This window comes from Triturus cristatus, chromosome 1_1, assembly GCF_964204655.1.
Source record: "Triturus cristatus chromosome 1_1, aTriCri1.1, whole genome shotgun sequence".
In the NCBI taxonomy this organism is placed as follows: Eukaryota; Metazoa; Chordata; class Amphibia; order Caudata; family Salamandridae; genus Triturus; species Triturus cristatus.
In genome coordinates this window covers 210,725,784-210,745,813 of record NC_140579.1, presented here as the reverse complement: position 1 = coordinate 210,745,813, position 20,030 = coordinate 210,725,784, and the positions used below count along the sequence as shown (strand labels likewise).

Here is a 20,030-nt window from a genome sequence, read left to right as displayed (position 1 = left end):
TAGCGTCTGAAGTAACACAGACCACACAGGTACAGGGGGTGACATGGAGTTCCCTACATAACACACAGAGTACAAGTCATATAGGTGCCCGGGCAGCAAGAGGAAGTGCCCTGCACACCTTATGGAAGTACGAGCCACCAATACATGTGGTGAGAAGGAATGAGGTACAGCTTAAAGAAACAAGCCGTACAGGCACAAGAGAGAGTGGGAGCTCTTAACATTGCTTACAGTAACACATATCACACAGGCCTGGTAATGAGAGGGGGCTCTCGCAGAGCTTACAGTAACACATATCCCACAGGCCAGGTAATGAGAGGAAGCTCTCGCAGAGCTTACAGTAACATATATCACACAGGCCGGGTGTTAAGAGATAGCTCTCGCAGACCTTACAGTAACACATATCACACAAGCCCGGTGATGAGAGATAGCTCTCACAGAGCTTACAGTAACAAATAACACACAGGCCTGGTGATAACAAGGAGCTCTCGCAGAGCTTAAAGTAACATATATCACACAGGCCCGGTGATGAGAGATAGCTCTCGCAGAGCTTACAGGAACGCATATCACACAGGCACGGGGAATGACGTGGAGTTCCTTGCATAACTCACAGAGTACAGGTCATACAGGCTCCTCGGCAGCAAGAGGGAGTTCCCTGCACACCTTATAGAAGTACGAGCCACCAAGACATGTTATGAAAGGGAATGAGGTACAGCTTAAAGGAACAAGTCATACAGGCACAAGAGAGAGGGAGATCCTAACATTGTTTACAGTAACACATATCACGCAGGCCCAGTGATGAGAGATAGCTCTCGCAGAGCTTACAGTAACACATATCACACAGGCCCGGTGATGAGAGATAGCTCTCGCAGAGCTTACAGTAACACATATCACACAGGCACAGTGATGAGAGGGAGCTCTCGCAAAGCGTCCAGGCACAATGATAAGAGGGAGCTCTGGCAAAGCTTATAGGCACAGAGATGAGAGGGAGCTTTCGCAAAGGTTACAGTAACAAATATCACGCAGGCCCACTGATGATTGGGAGATCTCGCAGAGCTTATAGTAACACATATCACAAAGACCTAATGATGCGAAGGAGCTCTTGCTGAGTTTACAGTAACACATATCATGAAGGCCCAGTTATGAGAGATAGCTCTCGCAGAGCTTACAGTAACACATATCACACATGCCCTGTGATGAGAGAGAGCTCTTGCAGAGCTTACAGTAACACATATCACACATGCCCGGTGATGAGAGGGAGCTCTTGCAGAACTTACAGTAACACATATCACACAGGCCGGGTGTTAAGAGATAGCTCTCGCAGACCTTACAGTAACACATATCACACAAGCCCGGTGATGAGAGATAGCTCTCGCAGAGCTTACAGTAACACATATCACACAGGCCCGGTGATGAGAGGGAGCTCACTCAGAGCTTACAGTAACATATCACACAGGTAAATGTAAATTGATACTTGTATAGCGCACTATTCACCCGCAAAGGTCTCAAGGCGCTTGTACGAATACCGCTGTGGAACCCATCCTGGCTTTCCCTGTGAGGCGTCCACTCCTGGGCACCCCCAAGGTGGAGGCCAGGCATCCTTAGCGTTGTGGGGGCCGTTGTGGAGATTAAGCAAGCTATTGCCAAGAGTTGCAGAGTGGGACTCCATGATTGGAATGGCACCGAGGCGAGAATTATCAGGTCCGTGGAATTTTGAGCCCAAGACCCGCCGAGGCGGGGAATTGAACCCTGGTCCCGGGCTAGACCTCTACATCAGGGTCTGCCTCTCTAATCATTGATAAAAATAAACAATGGAAGAGTGTGTCCATCAAGTATGAACAAGTGTTGGAGGATATTAGAAAGGTGAATCACTATGTTTTAAAAGAACCCTCACTCACCAACCTAGTTGGTGACATGCTTCATCATTGGGTTCCCACCGGAGAGACCGAATGTCTCCCCGGTGTGCTGCGACGCCTGAAGTACAGCGGAGCTGGTTTTTTGTGTTTGAATGCAGTGCAATCTGTGATAGTGTTGGTTAAAAAATTTCACAGTTTGAACCAATAAGCAATTTTAATAGTGGTAAACTGGACACAGTTAAAAACAATGTGGTGGACGTGAGAACTCTGGTGATAATTGGGCCAGCTACGTCCTAAATACAGTGCAAAGTGATCAAAGTGGTCGACATGTTTCTGCTTCTGGCGTTATTACATTAAGCATTCTTCAGGACCTAGTGGAAGACCACCACGGCGGTATACGCTTGCTAAGGCGTACCCTAACCTGTGGGGTCTAGAACCGCTAAAAACTTACGGTGAAAATAAAGTAACCCTTCAGGATTTCTGAGAGCTTTAGTTCTGTTGGAGCAAGAAAAAAAGTAAAACAGAAAAAACAAACAGTGATTCACAAAATACATATATATTCACAGAGAACAGGCTTAGGATAATCAAACAAATTTGTGAATGGGTTTCATGCTCACACAGGGTGAAATTTCCATACTATCAGAACCTTCGGGAGTCCACACTCTTATCAACCCGTGGTGGTAAAGAAAATATCCTGTGGTGCTCATTAGCGCTAGAACAAATAGTGCCGGAGAATGCTACACCCTGGTAGGTGGGAATTACGGCAAAGATGCCTGAACAATTTGCCATCAAACTCTTAGTCAGCACTACAATCTGGCTGACTATGGGAGGCAGAAAAACGCTTGGCTTTAAAAAATGGAGATGCGAGGAATTATCACACTGGTTGGTGAACACCAAGAAATCCGTAAACGGTGCTTACGTGATGTTCAAATCAACTTCACTACATGAGCTCTAATCATTGAGCCACACTTCTTCACACAGGCACGGTGATGAGAGGGAGTTCTCGCAGAGCTTACAGTAACACATATCACACAGGCCCGGTGATGATAGGGAGCTCTAGCAGAGTTTGTAGTAACACATATCAGCAAGGCCCAGTGATGAGATGGAGCTCTTGCAAAGCTTACAGGCACAGTGAGGAGAAGGAGATCTCGCAGAGCTTACAGAAACACACATCACGCAGGCACAGTGATGAGAGGGAACTCTCTCAGAGCTTACAGTAACACACATCACGCAGGCACAGTGTTGCAGGGATTCTGCTCATGCACAGAACTATGCGCAGGAAACCAGGACCTCAGTGAATTGCGGTGTACCAAAAACTCACCTCAGTACCCAGAGCCCCAATCCGACTAGCATCAGTGTCCCATTCGTTATCCGTATTCTCTCGGAGGTCCCAATGTATAGACAATCCAGAACAAGCGACTTAGAGTACTCTCAGGAATGGTGGGAATCAGAAATTCCTGTCCGTTATTATTCTCATATCAGTCCACAACAAGAATAATCAGAGACACGGTAAAGTTTAAAATGTTTATTTTATAAACTACGTGTCCTAAGATGCAGTACTTTGGCTAACATAAGCAGACAAATGATTAAAATAAAAACCATCAGCATTGTTACAATACCATAGACAATGAAGGGAGAAATCATATTACAAAGGACCGTGGAATACAACCACCCTCCCTTCGCTAGTAAGCTAGTATTATTATACTAATAGAAGGTCTCTAGGCTTGAATTGGGAACCCCATACCCTAAAGATCAGCTTAGGTGAATCACTTCAAAGGATCACCTTTGCTCTGCGCCTGGAAAAGTTCTTCTCCAGAATGTGTGTCTAATGCATGCAACTGCAATATTAAAGGCTCTCGACTTTCAGATATTTGCAGCTGTGTGCGTGTTATGGCTAGAGTGTGGGCCGATCAACCTGAACTCAAAAACATACATTGTTTGGTGGCTCAGACTGGTTCTGCACACAATGTTCAGACCAAGGTCGCAGTGCACGTCTAGGGATGTGAACAACAGACAGTTCTCATGTGAAGAAAAGGCAAGCAAGCAGTTTTCCAATAATAACATGTACCGGCAGTGTCATGTGCAAAAGCAGCAGAAGTGGCTAGATGGCGTTTCTAACGTCTAAGGCGCTTATGCTAACATCAATGTATGTATCTAAAACGCTGCCTTCACTACAACATTGATGAGAGAGAACTCGCGCAGAGCTTACAGTAACACATTTCACGCAGGCACAGTGATGAGAGGGAACTCTTGTTGAGCTTACAGTAACACATATCATGTAGGCACAGTGATGAGAGGGAGTCCCCGCAGAGCTTACAGTAACACATATCACGCAGGCCCAATGATGTGAGGAAGTTCTTGCAGAGCTTGCAGTAACACATATCATGCAGGCCCAGTGATAAGAGGGAGCTCTCGTAAAGCTTACAGGCACGGTGATGAGAGGGAGCTCTTGCAGAGCTTACCGTAACACATATTACACACGCAAAGTGATGAGAGGGAGCTCTTGCAGAGATTACAGTAACACATATCACGCAGGCCCAGTGATGAGTGAGAACTCTTGTAGAGCATACCGTAACACATATCAGGCAGGCCCAGTGATGAGAGGGAGTCCCCGCAGAGCTTACAGTAACACATATCGCACACGCACAATGATGCAAGGGAACTTAGGCACAGCTTACAGTAACATATACCACACAGGCCCAGTGACGCAAGGGAACTCTTGCAGAGCTTAAAGTAACACATATAAGGAAAGCCCAGTGATGAGAGGGAGCTCCGAAGAGCTTTCACTAACACATATCACACAGGCCCAGTGATGAGAGGGAGCTCTCGCAAAGCTTGGAGTAACACATATCACAAAGGCGCAGTGATGCAAGGGAGCTCTTGAGAGCTAACAGTAACACATATCACGCAGGCCAAGTGATGAGACAGAGCTCTGAGAAGCTTACAGGCACTGTGATGAGAGGGAGCTCTCGCAGAGCTTACAGTAATACATATCACACAGGCACGGTGATGGGTGAGAACATTTGCAGAGCATACAGTAACACATATCAGGCAGGCCCAATGAGAAGATGGAGCTCTTGCAAAACTAGCAGGCCCAATGACGGGAGGGAGCTCTTGCAGAACTTGCAGTCACACATATCACGCAGGCTCAGTGATGAAGGGGAGCTCTCGGAAAGCATACAGGCACGGTGATGAGAGGGAGCTCCCGCAGAGCTTAGTGTAACACATATTACACAGGCAAAGTGATGAGCGGGAGCTCTCGTAGAGCTTACAGTAACACATATCCTGCAGGCACAGTGATGAGAGGGAACTCTTTCACAGCTTACAGTAACAGATATATCACAGGCATAGTATTGAGAGGGAGCTCTCGCAGAGCATACAGTAGCACATATCACACAGGCACATTGATGAATGAGAATTCTTGCAGAGCTTACAGTAACACATATCAGGCAGGCCCAATGAGAAGATGGAGCTCTTGCAAAACTAACAGGCACAGTGAGGAGAAGGAGCTCTTGCAGAGCTTACAGTAACACACATCACGCAGGCACAGTGATGAGTGGGAACTCGTGCAGAGCTTACAGTAACACATTTCACGCAGGCACAGTGATGAGAGGGACTCTTGCTGAGCTTACAGTAACACATATCATGCAGGCACTGTGATGAGAGGGAACTCTTGCACAGCTTACAGTAACATATCACACAGGCACAGTGATGAGAGGGAGCTCTCGCAGAGCATACAGTAGCACATATCACACAGGCACATTGATGAATGAGAATTCTTGCTGAGCTTACAGTAACACATATCAGGCAGGCACAGTGATAAGAGGAAACTCTCGCAGAGCTTACAGTAACAGATATCACGCAGGCACAGTGATGAGAGGGAGCTCTCGCAGAGCTAACCGTAACACATATCATGCAGGCCCAATGATGAGAGGGAGCTCTCGCAGAGTTTGCAGTAACACATATCACGCAGGCCCAGTGATGAGAGGAAGATCTCGCAAAGCTTACAGTAACACGTATTACACAGGCAAAGTGATGGGAGGGATCTCTTGCAGAGCTTACAGTAACACATATCACACACGCACAATGATGCGAGGGAGCTTTCGCACAGTTTACAGTAACATATACCACACAGACCCAGTGACGCAAGGGAACTCTTGCAGAGCTTACAGTAACACATATCGGGAAAGCCCATTGATGAGAGGGAGCTCCGAAGAGCTTTCAGTAACACTTATCACACAGGCACAGTGATGAAAGGGAGTTCTCGCAGAGCTTACAGTAATACGTATCATACAGGCCCAGTGATGCAAGGGAGCTCTTGCAGAGCTTACAGTAACACATATCAAGCAAGCCTAGTGATGAGAGAGAGCTCTCACAAAGCTTATAAGCACAGTGATGAGAGGGAGCTCTCGCAGAGCTTACAGTAACACATATCACACAGGCCCAGTGATGGGAGGGAGCTCTCGTAGAGCTTACAGTAACACCGATCACACAGGCACAGTGATGAGAGGGTGCTCTCGCAAAGCTTACAGTAACACATATCACGCAGACCCAGTGATAAGGGGAAGCTCTCATAGAGCTTACAATAACACATATCACGCAGGCCCAGTGATAAGAGCTCTCGCAAAACTTACAGGCACAGTGAGGAGTGGAGCTATTGCAGAGCTTACAGTAACAAATATCACACAATCAAAATGATGAGCAGGAGCTCTGGCAGAGTTTACAGTGACACATATCATGCAGGCACAGTGATGAGAGGGAGCTCGTGCAGAGCTTACAGTAACACATCTCATGCAGGCCCAGTGATGGGAGGGAGCTATCACAGTGATAACAGGAACACATATCGCAAAGGCACAGTGATGAGAGGGAGGTCTCGCACAGGTTACAGTAACACATATCACGGAGGCCCAGTGCTGAGAGGGAGCTCTCACGCAGTTTACAGTAACAAATTTCACACAGACCCAGTGATGCGAGGGAGCTCGTGCACAGCTTAGAGTAAAACATATCAAACAAGCACATTGACGAGAGGGAGCTATCACAGAGATTACAGTAACACATATCACACAGGCACAGTGATGAGAGGGAGCTCTCGCAAAGCGTCCAGGCACTGTGATAAGAATGAGCTCTCGCAGAGCTTACAGTAACACACATCACGCAGGCACAGTGATGAGAGGGAACTCTCAAAGAGCATACAATAACACATATCACGCAGGCACAGTGATGAGAGGGAACTTGTGCAGAGCTTACAGTAACACATTTCACGCAGGCACAGTGATGAGAGGGACTCTTGCTGAGCTTACAGTAACACATATCATGCAGGCACAGTGATGAGAGGGAGTCCTCGCAGAGCTTGCAGTAACACATATCATGCAGGCCCAGTGATGAGAGGGAGCTCTCGTAAAGCTTACAGGCACAGTGATGAGAGGGAGCTCTCGCAGAGCTTACAGTAACACATATTACACAGGCAAAGTGATGAGAGGGAGCTCTTGCAGAGCTTACAGTAACACATATCCTGCAGGCACAGTGATGAGGGGGCTATCACAGAGGTTACAGAAACACATATCACGCAGGCACAGTGAGAGGGAACTCTTACACAGCTTACAGCAGAGGTGTTCAAACTTTTTGATGCCGAGACCTCCCTGTCAAAATTTTATAGGCGTAAGGACCACCTCCTGACAAATATTTCTGGAACCTGGTACTCCTCATCCACGACAACCATAAACTTCCCAATTACCTCAGCAAATCATTTTTATGGTGGGGAAACAATATTAAACAGTGTTTAGTAAACCAAAAGTTTGTGGGTGACTGTGGATTAGTATCAGAGACGTATATAACACAGTTCAAAAAGAATTACCCAAAAATTCACAATGGCATTTTTTCACAAATAAAACATATTTTGGAAAATCTTATTTGGATGATAACACCTTTCTGAATTAAAGTGATGAGTGTGCTTTTTTTTCTCCACAGAGACGGTCAATCTATGATTGCACCTTATAAATACCAGTTTAACACCCAAATATAGCAATAAGCAACAAAACGGTGACCAGTCCCGCCTTGCCAAGGGACCTTAGCGCGCAGCAACACGTGTCGCTGATTTTTAGTAACTAGCGAACCGGTAGAGCTGTAAACACATTTTTGTTGTTAAAATCAGCGGCTTATGTGGTAGATGATTGACTATGTGGCAAATCTATAATTATGTGAAAATTGCTGCAGTCGCACAATCGCATAATCCCCGTGCCCCTGGGTATAATGGCTGTAATGCATGGGCTGCAACTTAACCTCTTCAGTGCCCATGACGAGTCTCGTCATGGAGCACGGTCGCGCTGTGCCCATGACGAGACTATCTCGTCATGAACCCCACCCACTAATAAAACGCCCGGCACAGGAGGGGGAAAGGGCGTGGCACAGAAGGGGTTAAGTGCAAGGCATTCGAGGAGAACCATACCATATTTCATGGGATGCTGGTGGCTTGGCTTTTACAGCTGCTTGGAAGTGGAGGTTGATAGACATTATTCATCATCATTGAAACATACCATTTACAGTCATTAATGATGAACTGTAAGGTCCAAATAGGATGCTTTCTTTAATTCCAGGTGGAGGAAGTGGTCCTTTAAGCTTCTTTCACACTGTTTTTCTAAAAAGGTTTTATTCTTAACATTATGAAAACAAACACTTCCATTTTAGCAAAAACTGACTCCTGGTTATATTAGTTTGCTGCTGTTGTTGATTTCAGTCAGGTTTGGGGGGCGGTTGGAGGGCCTTGAGAGAGTGAGCACTTGGGTCTGTCAAAGTTTTGGCTAAAAATAAAATATTCTGTTTTTCAAAAAAGAGCTAACGGCGGACTCCAAATGTCGCACTTCTTTATTGTGTTCCCATGTAAGAACAATGTATTTCAAATAGGTGTGCATCTAATGCTCCTGCATCCACCGTTAAAGGATACAAACTGCATAGCAGATAGAAAAATTGTAAAGAAGTTGGAGCAGTGCACCACCAAATAGTCAAATGTAATCACACCAAGTGGTCAATTCTGTTTATAGGAAAAGTCTTTATTGCGGTTTTCCAACCAGAAGAACGGCTCAGCCAACGCGTTTCGTTCAAAGAATTGAACTTCGTCAGGGCGTACTCAAGAATGTATCTCACTCTCACAGTAGGTCCACTACTTGTATCGTGGATGGCCCGTCTCAAAATAAAGAGCCTATGGCATGAACATGGAGTTTCCAGTCGCACTCCTAATGTCTGGTATGTCTCGTGTGCGGATACCTCCTTGATAAGGGCACCACAACCAAAGACTCGCGAGCCGGCGACCGTCCACGCCTCTTCCCTTACAATCCAACAAGTATGTGATCACATGTTCATGCCATAGGCTCTTTATCCCAGGAATGCAGTTCATCCTTGATTTTTTTAAGATTAGCCAGACAAACAGAAATTATATTTCAGCAAACTGTGTTTATTTTGCAAAATATAGCATTTATATACTATAAATGTACACTGACAGAAAGTCCACATAACAGAAATTGAGGTGCAAAACATACAAACCTGACGACAAGATTTTGGGTGGAAAGCAAAGATATACTGAAAAAGACAGATATGGTTTATAAAGTGTTTCAAAATTTACAATAGAGAAAAAGGAGTTAACACAATAAGTTTAATTTTTAAATTGAAACATAAATAATAAAACATATAAATGTAGAGCATTACAAGAAAAAAATTGAAATCAGTGAAGAAAGTAATTTGCATTTAGGGCCTCATTTATGAGGTTTTGCTGTAGGGCAAAACAGTAGGCCTTCCTGCCGCCCTGCCCTACAGCAAAAGAAAAGGGCACAAATGTACCGTATCTATCAGCAGATACGGCGCATTCCTGTCCTTTCCCCATGCACCGGCACACAATAAGCTGCTGTGCACCAATGCAGGCACTGCTGCACCATGGGGCACTGGTGCCTGCATTGCGGGCAATTACAAGAGGCGTTTTCCTCTTTCCCTGTGTGCTGCAGAAGGTAATATGCATAGAAAAAAGAAAAATGAGGCGAAATAAAGAGATTTCTCCGCGTTGTACCTCTGTAAGTTTTTGGTGCTGCTTCAGATTACCGATTTCTCGTAAATCTGGGGCAGTGTCAAAAAGCCATGGATGTTGCTGGGAACGCCATATTTATGAGGCAGCATTAAGCCAAAAAAGTGGCTTAGTGCTGCCTCGTAAATAAAAATCTTGCACCACGGAACATCACAAAAAGAGACATTGCGGCAGCGCAAGGGGCCTCATAAATGAGGCCCGTAATGTACAAAAGAAAAGTGAAGTATAAAATGCCCCCAGGCAGTAAAGTAATAAATTATCGGATTCGGCTCCGAGTCCCAGCACAGTGACTGTCACCCCTGCTCTTATCACACAGGTGGGGGTTGCTTCTGCCCCTGTTCAAGCTATCCCAGTCCAAGCCTCACTAGATCTTTGGGGTCGCCTTTAATGGTCGCCCCTTAGTCCGTGCTCTCACCCCCCTGCTGAGGCAGTTCTTGGGGTTGCCGGAACTCTATTGCCCTGCGCCTCTGTCCGCTCCCCCATGCGGGGCAGTTTAACCGGCCTTGTGGTACCTACTGTAGAGAATCAGGCTGGGCTCTTCTGCAGCTCCCTCATACAGAGACGAGACAAGCATGCATGTCAAATCACCAAAATGTCAGGGGGACCGGAAGCGACATCACATGCCCTTTGACCTTCAATTTTACTCATATACACATGCTTATACATACACACATTATTCACTATTAGTGTAATAAACAGTTTGAGAGAAAACAAAGAGAGTGGAGCCCCATCCAATATCCTGGCACTGATTTTGCCACCTATGAGGTCCAGGGTCGCAAAGACAGTGACAGGGGTCATAAGGGGCGATTCAGGGGTTGCAGCTGCAACCCCTGATGATACCTTAATGAGGTCCATACAGAAAGGTTGCACGCCTGCTGATGATAAACTAAATACAGTGTATTTACATACAATCACACACATTAACACATGCACTGGGCAACCAGTTAAGATTTCTCAAAGCGTGGAGCCACAATACGAGCAGTTCAGTCTAATGCGACAAGCAGGGGCCTGTAGTGCTGCAGGAAGTTGGGCAACACCATGCTGTGCGCTGCGCAGGAGGGAAATCTGGTACAACCCCACATGCGTAAGGCGGTAGTGTCTGGAGTATGTGCCAAGTGAGATAGTAAATAGCCCAGCTGCAGAAAGTTGGGCAACACCATGCTGTGCGCTGCGCAGGAGGGAAATCTGGTACACCCCCACCCACATGCGTAAGGCAGTAGTCGTGTCTGGAGTATGTGCCAAGTGAGATAGTAAATAGCCCAGGGACCCGGGCGTGGCCAGAGTTGAAACCACCACCTTCGCACCTGTGTGCGTAGTCTTTATTGCAAGGCCAAGGTCTGGCTGCCACTACACTACTGGGAGCACTCTAAAAAGGGGTGTGATTTCTCACACCAAGATCTTGTGAGAGTTTGGGAGGCGGCCATCTTGTAGTCAGGTCATCATGCCCAATTAGCCCCCGTTCAATCACTATTCTATATCTCATATGTATAGTTTAAGAGTGCTTGGTGTGGAGAAGCACAAACTCAGAGTCGAAAAAGAAACAGCATAGTTGGGAGTTTTCTTTAAAAATAAGAATTGATTTCTAGCCAAATTAACCCTTTTTGCAACATTAATCAATGTTCTAATAATGTATACTGTGCAGTGTGTATGCAGTTCTAGGATGAAAGTTAATAGCTCACTATTCTATATTTGGACTTTAAGTTATAAATAAATTGCAAGTAACAAAAGGATTTCTCTTTTGAAAGCAGTAACCTGCTGATCTGTTTACATCATACGCTCTCTGTAATCTACTTGGTACTCATTCTTTGCAGCAGGCATATTAACCCTCTGCACTAACTTCACCTAAGTCAAAACCTCAACTTTACAAAACACTGATCTCTCTCCAGGACGATAATTAATCACAGGAGTTTTCTTGACATTTATGTGAGGCCTGGTAATTGCCGGGGAAAAGAAACGCTGCAGCAGGTGCTTCAAAAGCATAATACACTTTCAAACACTGCGCCCCCAGGAAGCCAGCACCCGGTGCGGTGGCACCGGTCGCACCGCCCTAAAGCCGGCCCTGCTGGGACGTGTTTAACATTAATGCCAGTAACATTCACACCTGACGCTTTTCTAAATAGAGCGAGATTTCCGAACTTGTCACGTGTCTTGTGCCATCTATTCGTGACCTGCACCCTGGACACGAGTGCCTTTAACAATCCACCCAAGCTCGGGTGCAATGCACGCATCGAACAGGTTCCTATAGCGCTGCAGCCTGAAGAAGGCCTCGGAGGGTCCCTGTCTTGGGGTCTGAGAGCCAGTGCAGCTCAGTGGGTTGTGCCCTGTCCCCGGAAGGTGTCACTCACCTTCTCTCAGCACTCACATGCACTGTATTACTGGTACTTGATTTGCACTTGAGATTGCACCTTCAGTCATTCCATCAGTGAAACGCCAGATAAATGTTGTTACGGCTTGACACTGCATAATTTAAGCTGTCTGCTGTTTGTTCAGCACTCCGATGCAAAGGGGATATGTGTTTGATCAGTCAAGACTGCAGAAAGATGCTCTTGCAAAAATAATTAGTGATTGCTCATTTACAGTCATGCAGCGGTAGGAGAGGCCTTCCAGACACTCGTTCAGATTCTGCTAGCTGATAACTACTAGTTCTGAATGAATGAATGAATGAATTTGGGATTTGTATAGCGCATGGCTGCCCGGAAGCGTCCCAGCGCTGTGATTGTAGACCAACAACTGAGGGTAGAGGCTAAGGAGGAAGAGAAAAGGTTATTGTGGGAAAAGGTGAGTTTTGAGAAGCTTTCGGAATTTCATATGATTAGGTTCAGACCGGAGTTGGGTTGGGAGAGAGTTCCAGAGGGTTGCGGCGACCACCGAGAAACGGCGTCCACCAGTACGAGCTCTTTTAGTTCGGAGGACCTTGGCCAGGTTGCCTTGCGCTGACCGTAAGGGTCTGTTCGGGGTGTATGGGTAGAGCATAGATTTCAGCATTGGGGGTCCTTGATTTTGCATAGCTCTATGGGTGGTACAAAGGGACTTGAATTTGACCCTTTCGCGTATCGGCAACCAGTGCAGTGTCTTAAGGGCAGGTTTGGCTGAAACTCTACGAGGGGTGCCAGTAAGTATCCTTGCAGCGGCATTTTGTGTTCGCTGCAGGACATTGAGCGAGGCTTCAGGGGCACCCAAAAAAAGGGCATTGCAATAGTTCAATCTTGATAATATTAGACCTTGCATAAGCATTTTCTGGGAGGTTGCGGGAAGTAGTGGAAGAATCTTCCTGGTGGATCGAAGTATACCAACACAGGTGCCGGCTGTTTTTTTGGCTTGTGTTGTCATGGAAAGATTCTGTTCCAGCCAGAAGCCTAGACTTTTGATTTCAGTTTTAGGCTGGGGGATGGGTCCTAGGCATGAAGGCCACATGGTAGTGGGGAGGGATGGTGGTTGGTGTCCCAAGAGCATAAGCTCGGTTTTTGACCCATTGAGCTTGAGCCTTGAGTTAGACATCCAGGCATGTATACCTTCTAGGCAGTCATGAAGGTTTTTGATTTTTTCTTCCTCGAGTGAAAATGATACAATCATTTGGGTGTCATCAGCGTAGGTGACGGCTTTTATCCCAAATGGGGAGACCACATCCTCCAGGGGGGCCATATATGTATTAAACAGTGTAGGGCTCAGTGAAGAGCCCTGGGGGACCCCACACTGGAGGGAAAGGATATCTGATCGGACGTTCCCTTCACAAAGTGCTTTTTAAAATTAGCTAAACACAATTATAACAATTTTAAAAAAGCGAGTGAACAAGCCTCCGGCTTCCGCCTCAGAGGTAAACAATCCTAATGAAGGCGCTTTCAATCAGCGCTTCTTATAGGTCCAGAAGTGGGCGTGGCCTGACGTGTGGGCGTGGCCTCGCGTTCAAAGCGATGGCAGCCCTGGGAACTTGCCCCCGGTGCAGCGCTCGATCCGCTGACAGTGGGAAGTCTGGGGAGGTACTCAGGACAGAGGAGAGCTCTGTTTGAGCTGAAAGTGCTTTTTAAAATTAGCTAAACACAATTATAACAATTTTAAAAAAGCGAGTGAACAAGCCTCCGGCTTCCGCCTCAGAGGTAAACAATTCTCAGAATATGCACTATGCTCTAGAGCTAAAACCGTGCCATATTTTTCCTAAAAAAAAGAAAGCAACACTGCAAATCTCTATTTTAAAGCTCCCTTTTGACTATGAAGAGCATTAAAAACATATGCTGCTCTGCAGCGAATTCAGGTGCATGCAGAACACAGGGTACTGTGACTTCCAAAATGTCAAGAACGTGAACAGGTTTCAGTCGTGTGTCCCATTAATAATATATTAAAATATTGGTAAGCCCAAACAAACTCGGTTTAAAAAAAAAAATCCTCCTCCTTCTCCTCCAATGCTGCTGTTCTTTGGAGAAATGCAGGCGTCACCCGTCATTCTTTTGTGCCCACGAAAATACGCTTTCCATTTGTATTCTGGCAAGTACTTTTTTTGTCAAACTTGCATATTTTATATGAAGCAATTCCAGGTCCGGAATCTCATCTGCGGCAGCCCAGGGGGTGGTTTGCGCGTCATTTGGGTGTTGTGTGAGAACAAAGCTGCAGCCTCGACATATACGCTTGCGCAGGGTTGTTGTCTGCAGTCCACGAGAAACACACACCCCACCAGTGTATTTTCTATTGGTTGTGACCGGCGATGTGAGTGCCTGTAACTTGCCTCGCTCTCGCCTGCTGCTCTCAGCTGGTTTCACCGACCTTACTGCCCATTTATCTGCTCCCTTCCCTTCTGTGTCTCTCACCGAGTCTGACTCCTGGCCTGTCTTTGAATTCACTGCTCGTGTTTCAACGCCGCGGCCTCTGTCTAATCTATTATCTTGCCTATTTTACCCTCGCTGATAAAAACCCTAAACAGTGCCCCTATAATAGGTTATTGTGGGTGGTGGCGGCCGGCATTTACTTACCCGTGTGTTCCGAGGTGATGATGCAGATGACCGGCGCCGCGCCACCTCGATGTTGTTCAGTCCAGGCCTGGTGGTTGTGTCTCACTCTCAGAGTCAGTCCAAAAGCCGGGGCTCCGTGACCAAGAGGACTCACTGCACCAGTTCACTCTTGACAGCGTGGCAATAGCTATGAGAGCACGCACGCACAAGCCACGACGACGAAGCAAGCCAAAAACCAGAAAATACTGGATTTTTTTGGCTTTGGACTCCTCCCCTAGACTCCAGCAAACCAATCACTTGAAAGCAACAACAACTGTTGCTGGGTCTGGTGGAAGAGGCAAAGGCCACTGCCACACCCCCACAAACTCTAAGCTTGCCAGGCAGCCCGGCCCCTAGCAATTGGAATGAATGGAGGGTCTCCAACTCCTCCCTGGGCCAAGGGGAAAACGCCCAAAATCGAAATGCTATTCTGCAAATGAGAAACAGGCTGCACCCACCAGTGTGTCGTCACTGCCCTGCTTTCTGGCTCCAGGTCAAAGAAATCTTCGCCCAGCCAAAAGCATGTGCAGAGCAAAGGCCATACCCTCCACCCCCCTGTGGTAAATATTTAAATTACCTGTACTATTTTTTTATGCGGTAAAGTCTAGTAAGAATAACTCAGTCAAAATAAGAGGCAGAATCCGTGGTATTAGAGGTTCTGAAAAGGGCTTTATTCCTTACAAAGGAATTATAGTTCGAACCAGGCAATCATATTCCATCACCACGAAGGTTCAGGAAGGGATCAGCAATACATTATTGACAAGTAACAATATTTATATGAAAAGCATTGCATTAAGACAGATGCAGGAGGCGTAACAGCTGATAATGCAGATAAGAATACACATACGTAATGAAAATAGGCGTAATACAGGCGTATACTAGAAACGTCATTTAAAATGATGGCACAAGTGGGTGGATCCATAAGAGAATCCTGCAGTGTCAGCAGAAATATTTGGCAGAGATGCGCGCGCAGCCGCATGACGTGTGATTGACGTGCAACTAGAGGGTGAAGGGGAATTGACATTTAGCTTTACATATGGAGACAGAAGTCTGGGGTGTCAGGACAACCTAGTCCTAAATCATATCTAATATCTTGTGTTTAAGGAACTATATTATCTGGAAGGAAAGGTCTTCTCGGACAGATCCTATTCTATACTGACTGTTAGTGTGTGTACAAGCGTCTATGTGTCTACATGAGATGCGAGGGGGCAGGAATCTTCCATGGGCCTATGAATTACTTGCATAAAAACAGCGAGGCCGGGCCCTTTGCTCGGTAGCTAGAAGGATGTTTACCTAAACTACTAGACAGGAATGTATTGGATGAGGAGCGAAGCAGATAACTTGAAGGCTGAATACAGTTTTTGGCAGGCAACAGGCCGCGTCAGGCACCGCTAGCCGTGCAGGGAGTAAGACAAAGTTCATGGACATGGATGCAGGTCCAGGCTGGAGCATTTCAGAGGCAGAAGCAGGAAAAGGCTCGATGGCAGAATTCAGGGCCTATCTTGCCAGAGCTGTAAAACGTAAAAAGTGTACCATATAAAGTCGGTGGCCAATCATACTTAGGAACGGAATATCTGGCCTATTCATGGCAGATATGAAAGAGTACATATTAACGTTGGACACAATTGTATTTGCGTCTTCGTAGCTTGAAGTGGAGGGAACATACATGTACTTGTAGCATGTACATGGAGCCGTTGGGGTCTAAGATAGGGGACACAATTGACCATAAAAATTCATATTTCCTCATTCCCTCCTTGTCCCCTACGGACCCTCATGAAATATCCATCTTCATCAATCCATCAATCTGTTCATATAGCATCATTTGTTCTTCTTTCTTCTTCCGGGATCTTGAATGAAAATTTGAAGGCGGGATACACGATGTGGCACACAGACCACAAATCGCTGGCCCACATTGTAGACACAAGCAGCAACTGAATAGTATGAGAAAGCCAATACCTAGGAAGGATAGGATCCTCCATCCCCAGGCTGACAACACGCTCCAGAACCAACCGGACCAAGTCCAGGTGCCTGGATTCTGATGTATCTGGCTTACAATTTTATGAAGTCGAGTTATGGCTTTATATACTGACGGCGCGTTTTCTGGTATGAAAACACAGCAACTTGATCCGATGACCCTACAAGCTCCACCCCTATCGGCCAGGATGACGTCAAGGACAAGACGATTTTGAAGAACAACAATCCGCATCGCAGACTGCTCCTCTGTTAAGTTGCCTAAGGCGGAAGTAGTTTCATTCACTACTGCTTCAAGGGTTCTAGTTAATCTACGTATCAATTTACTATTAGTGACTGTACCTATGTAGGGAAAGAAACCTTTATTGAAATCTGTGTATTGCTCCCATGCTGTTTCGGTGTAATCGACAATCGGGAGATCTCTCTGTTGTCTGTTGTGTACTAAATGGGTATTCCTATGGTAATCAGGCGGGGCTAGGAAAACAGGTGGTAGAAGGAATGCAATGTAACAGGTACCATCCCAATCTAAGGGTAGGCGTATGTATGCGGTGTGACCACAAATGAAGTAGGAGTGACGAGAAGCTCTAAATGTAGACTTGCCTTTATCACTGAATTCTATTACAGTGGTACATTTACTATGGCCCATGTGTATTGAACCATTCTTTCTTACACATAATTCGCCTCTAACTGGAAATACTGACATAGCGGGCAAGATTGGTGTAGCTTCGGATTCAACATTCAGGATCATGAGATTAAGTGTAAAGTTACCTAGTCCATATACTTCATTTTCTAGATCAGTTCCTGTTCTTTTGGGAAGTCCCTCCTTGTTAGGGTAGCAGACTTCAAGTAAAACTAGGTTCAGGTTTCCCCAAACCCAGTTGTCTTGATAAACTACTGAATTTGAATCTAGGGAATTAATCAAACTAAACCATGCTCCACAGGAGCCATTGTGTGTGAATGGATACGGAAAGAGGGGCAGAACTCCCCTATATTTCTGATAGGGAGGGAGTCGGCCACATATCCAACAATTTGTAGCATTGCTGGTCTGATGAGAATGATGTAACATACTAATGAATGTGTTGTTGCGCAGCGCAAATCTATAGGACAACTCATGCGGGGGTAATTCGCTAAAAGAATGTTCGGCAGTAGCATTGGAAGCACGCTTGGAAATAGGGTAATACATGTGTAATAATATACTGGCAATGATAATCAGAAGACTTAGAAAAAACATAATTAACAATGTCACTATGCAGTGACTGCGAAGTGATTTACAGTGCGCATGTTTCTGTCTATTTCTCTCTTTATTTCGGTCTAGAGGATACATGTCAGAGACAAATTCAACCGATTCACCTTGGAGAGGACTTAAACAATCAAATTGTCTGACTTGCTAGACCTTAGTTTCAGTTTATAATTCTCCTTTTCTGGTTCATCAACCAGGGGAAGTTTTGAGTCAGTCTGTGAGGGAATGCAGGGCTGAAAGTTCGATTCAGTTGGTAGTCCATGAATTTTTTTTATATGGCTCGAGTGTAACCACCCTTTACGTCCCTCAATCTTCACAGCTGTCCTTGTGGTCAATAAGACGAGTTTAGGCGACTGCCAGCGAGGCTCCAGCGGGTTCCTCCTGTCGAAATTTCTTATAAGCACCAGATCACCTGGAACCACGTCATGGGGCTTCACCTCAGTGTTATCGGGAAAAGCTGCAGCTACCTGTGAACGACAAGATTGTAGTGCAGACATCAAGGAAGCCAGGTAATCTGTCAGCATATTACAATCAACATCAGTTATTTTACGAGGTATAGGCGTCCCCCACATATTTGGTGGTCTACCGAAGATCACCTCATACGGGGATAGCCCTGTTCGAGAGTGTGCTACCATTCTCATGTAAAAGAGCGCAACCGGTAAAGCTACTATCCAGTCGACACCTTTTTCTCTACATACTTTGGACAGTCTAATTTTCAGAGTTTGATTATGTCGCTCCACGAGACCTGCTGCCTCGGGATGTCGGACACAGTGGAATTTCCATTGATAGCCTAACAGAAGTGAAACATGTTTCATTAGCTCGGATGAGAACGGCTGGCCATTATCTGAGTACACGATACGGGGCAAACCATACCGTGGGAAGAATTCTCGAACTAACTGCTTGGCAGTAGTCGGGGCAGTGTAATCTGAGACGGGATACGCCTCTGTCCACCGGGAAAGAGCGCATACAACTACGAGGACATATTTGAAGCCTCGACATCGTTCCATCTGGATATAATCCATCTGGAGGACTTCAAAAGGGTGATCGGGGGGTTGAAATCCACCCTGTTCTACAGGTACGCCTTTTCCTGGATTGAACTGACAACAAATCATGCAGGTACGTACTTTCTGTTTAGCTGCTGCTCGCAAGTGTTTATTGAACCAAATGTGTTGAATACTGTCTAGCATAGCTTTCTCTCCTAGGTGCGCTGGACTATGTATTGTGTTAATGATGACCTGAACCATTGAGTCGGGGAGAAACCATATAGATTTTCCCTTCGTCATCCATCCTTGATCCGTTTGGATCCCTCCTAATTCAGTCCATCTCTTTATTTCTTCTGGTGTAGCATGTGTCTGTATGTCAATTACATCAAGGGCGGGATCCTTAACTGTCATGCAGTGTGTTGGTGTCGGAACTATTGTCTTTGTCGTGTCAGTTGGACGAGTCTGATTCTGAGCAGTCTGTTTAGCTGTTCTGTCAGCTAGGTCGTTACCCTGAGAAATAATGTCAGTCACTTTCGTATGGGCCTTGCACTTCATAATCGATATTGCAGTAGGCAGATGTATTGCATCTAACAGAGCTTGAATAAGGGGACCGTGCTGGATGTGGGCACCGTGAGAAGTTAAATAACCTCTCTCTCGCCAAAGCACGCCGAAGTCATGGACGACTCCGAATGCATAACGTGAATCTGTGTATATGTTGACTTTCTTATTTTTGGCTTGAATACAGGCTTGTGTCAGAGCGATGAGCTCTGCTGCTTGAGCTGACAAGGTATCGATACAATTTGTTTCAATAATTTCAGTATCTGTTGTGACTGCATAAGCGGCCACTAACTCTCCTGTATTTGTTCTCATGCATGAACCATCTACATACAATGTCAGGTCTGGGTCTGATAATGGAATATCTGTCAAGTCTTGTCT

At 45.8% G+C, this 20,030-nt stretch overlaps 1 protein-coding gene across 7 annotated transcripts in view; it reads left to right on the top strand.

Annotated features, from left to right (window-relative positions):
• CDK18 (cyclin dependent kinase 18) overlaps positions 1-20,030 on the top strand; it is a 1,155,230-nt gene that overhangs the window by 729,832 nt on the left and 405,368 nt on the right. The window lies entirely within an intron of this gene.